The sequence below is a fragment of the Phacochoerus africanus genome, chromosome 5, assembly GCF_016906955.1.
Source record: "Phacochoerus africanus isolate WHEZ1 chromosome 5, ROS_Pafr_v1, whole genome shotgun sequence".
NCBI lineage: Eukaryota > Metazoa > Chordata > Mammalia > Artiodactyla > Suidae > Phacochoerus > Phacochoerus africanus.
The window spans coordinates 84331803-84335528 of NC_062548.1; positions in this window are offsets into that span (position 1 = coordinate 84331803).

Below are 3726 nucleotides of genomic sequence, written 5' to 3' on the forward strand. Positions count from 1 at the left end.
GAGGTGTCTTTGTCAGTGACTGGACACAAGAAAAAGTGGATGATGAACTACTCCTAGACAGGAATACTGATGAGTGCCTTTTTCATCTTACTGGAGATCTGCTCTTTCTATGTGTTGGTGGAGTTCTTTGAGGTGATGGCCACCTTCTTGGGGTTGGTTGTCTTGTAGGTGGGATGATGATCTGGATGGGATCTATGGCACTGGCAGGGTCAAGAATAAGAAGGACCCTTAGGTTTTGGATGATCCTTCTCCTCTTCCTTTTCTTTTCTGGAATTTTTTTTTTCCCCAGAGAAGGTCCTTTAGGCTCTGGCACAGGTCAGGCTAGGGCACTTTCAGATGTCACTAAGTGTCAGAAGTGGCCACTTGTACTGAAGGCTCTGGGAGCACTGGAAAGCTCTCCTCTTCTGGAGCAGGAGAAGAAGTCTGGCTCTTGGTTCTGGGATGAGGAGGTTGAACATGACTGTGCTTTCCCTCTGTTCAGACTGGGCGGAATCATTTTTTAGGGAGGGAAATCTGGACTTGAGTCTTCTTGGACTTCAAGACCGCTCCTGTTGAATAGCACAGGGAACTATATCTAGTCACTTGTGAGGAAACATGATGGAGGACAATGTGAGAAAAAGAATATATGTATATGTATGTATGAATGACTGGGTCACTTTGCTGTACATCAGAAATTGACAGAACATTGTAAATCAACTATATTAAACAAAAGAACTCTCCCTTTTCTCTGCTGCTTTCTTGTTCTTCCTCATCTCTCTTATCTTTGTCTTCATCCTGCTTTTTTTCTTAGATGGCAATTTTTCTTGTTCAGTCTGTCTGTTTCATTTCTTCTTCAGGTCTACAAAAGTGAAAGGGATTTCACTATTCTTTTCTTTTCTTTTTAGGGCCGCACCCATGGCATATGGAGGTTCCCAGGCTAGGGGTCAAATCAGAGCTACAGCTGCTGGCCTACACCACAGTCACAGCAATGCCATATCCGAGCCTTGTCTGTGACCCACACCACAGCTCATGGCAATGCTGGATCCTTAACCCACTGAGCGAGGCCACGGATAGAAACCGAAACCTCATGGTTCCTAGTCAGATTCATTAACCACTGAGCCACAACGGGAACTCCTATTTTATTTTTAAGTTGTGTGCTGCAATCCTTTATGTTACTAAAATTTCTAAGCATAGTCACACACACACTTTCTCCCAGAGAGCCAGCCATTAACTATTTACCAGCATACCTCTAGCCAATAGCATGCAGCCACAGTACTGTAAGGTTTTCCCACAGTGTTCCATCTGAGAATGTGCTCTTCAGAAGGAGCACTAGCCGGTAATTGAGATGACAGGGCTAGTAGGGTCTGCCATTTCTGTTCTGTGAGCAATCTTTTTGCTGGAGCTCTCTTTTTAGCTGGCTGAGAGCTTCTCAGACCTTCACTGTAGTTTCAACCTCTTCCTACACAATTATTCTTCCTTCTCTCTCTCTTTTCCAAGACGTCAGAATAATCTTGGCCTGAAAACATTCCTACTCCTCTCCCTTTATCTTTCACAGGAATTTCCCCTAGTAAGTCTCTTTTAAGTCTGAAGGACCTAAACTGACAGCCAAAAAAAAAAAAAAAAAAAAAAAAAATGGAAATAACAAGTGAATGAATAAACTTAAGTAATAAAGACAATGTTAACAGGGCAGGTTAAATTTAAGAGTATGCCTTGTCTGTAACTGTCACATTATGAATAGCACAAAATAATGGAGGAAATTCTTGGCAAACTATTATCTCAGCAAATGCCATTCAGCAATTAAAGAGGAACAGACTACTCATATCCACTCAATGTGGATGAATCTCAAAAAATAGTAGGCCTTTGAAAAGAAGCTAAGAGCAAAAGAAGTACATATGATTCCATTTATTTTATTTTATTTTATTTTTTAAAAAAGGAGTTTGAGTCGTGGCGCAGCAGAAACAAATCCGACTAGGAACCATGAGTTGTGGGTTCGATCCCTGGCCTTGCTCAGTGGGTTAAGGATCTGGCGTTGCTGTGAGCTGTGGTGTGGGTTGCAGATGTGGCTTAAATCCCGAGTTGCTGTTGCTGTGGGGTAGGACAGCAGCTGTAGCTCCGACTGGACCCCTAGCTTGGGAACCTCCATATGCTGCAGGTGCAGCCCTAAAAACAAAACAAAACAAAAACAAAACACACACACAAATTTATATTACGTTCTAGAGCTGTCAAGGGAATGGAATGGGGAAGATACTTGGGAAGGGGTACAAAGGATCTTTCTGGGATGATGGAAATGTTCTATATCTTAATATGATGTCATAAGTATATGCATTTGTCAAAACCTATGCAACAATACATTTAAGATTTGTTCATTGCACTGTATATGTTACATCTAAATAGAAAAATACAAAAATAAGTCTTCCTATGATGACGTAAGATTTGTCATTTTCTTCTTGTACATATGTCCATTTTTGCTTTATATATTTTGAGGCTATATTATTAGATACCTGCAAATTTAGAATACTGCTGGTAAATGGAAGGTTTTCTGCTCTCTTACAAACACATACAATGTGTTTCTCCACACTTACTCCTCCTGTTGTATTCTAGCCTAGCCTAGCCTAATCTCCCGTTTTCAGTGCTTCAGCATGTAGATCTGCGTTGCTGGTTTGGGGCCAGGCTTACAATAAATCCTAGCAAATCCTAAGAGGGCCGCGTGCAGCCACAGAATTAGCTGCATGCAAAGAAATAGAAATCCCTTCTTTGGTCACTTGGGGCATCCATACTTCAAGGGCTTCCAGCTCTGGCTTCTGCTCAGAATCCAGCCAGAATCTGTTCCAGTGTTCGAAGCAAATGCTCAGCCAAAACAAAAAGCAGCCCGAAGACGGTGAGGGGGTTGGGGATTTTGCAGGTGCTCACGCTCTAGACCAGGCGAACAAGAAAGGCTTGGTATGATGGGCTCAGATCTCAGAGGTTCCAGATACGGAGCGCCGCATACTTAACTTTGTAGTGGTGCGGCAGGTTGAAGGGCCAGGCCTGGGAGGAGGCGGAAGGATAGGGCTGGGGAGGTTGCTGCAGCCTCAGTCCCAGGAAGTAGGGGCTTAGGTAGCTGAGACTGCAACATGCTCGCTATTTTAAGGCTAGGCCTCTCTTACTTGCGAGGGGTGTAGAGGGAAGGCGCCTGCGAAGCACCCAAATTCCAGGTGGGAAAAGTTGATGCGGTAGAGGTGGAGAAGAGGCTTGGACCCCACCACTATAAAGCTAATGAACCCAAGCAGCAAACACTGGGTTCATACACCCGCACTGTCACTCACTGGCGAGGTTCTACCCAACTCTGGGCTTTCATTGGTCAGGCGAAAAGTATCGCTAGCCGGATTCGTTGACTTCTGCCAGCTCTCAAGTCAATCAGAGTAGAATGTGAGGCACTCCCTTCCATTCACCCGCTCCCCCTCGCGGGAGCCATGTTAGCTAGCGGGGTGCAAACCTCGCCACAGGCCTGAGGCCGCAACACAATAACATCCCCAGTTTTCCTGTGCCACCGCCGTTTCCTCCTAACATGTTATTTCAATGAATAAAAATGCGCTCCCCCCACAAAAGAGTAACTCATTAGTATAATGTGAGAAGTCTGCGTTTAGGCGGCGAAGCGCAAAAGGAAAGAAGTGCCTTGTTCCGTCCGCCAACGCTCTACGCCAGCAAAGACTCAGTCCTGATTCCCACTATCCAGGAGGCTCCGGGGTTTTCCGAAGAGTGCGCGGG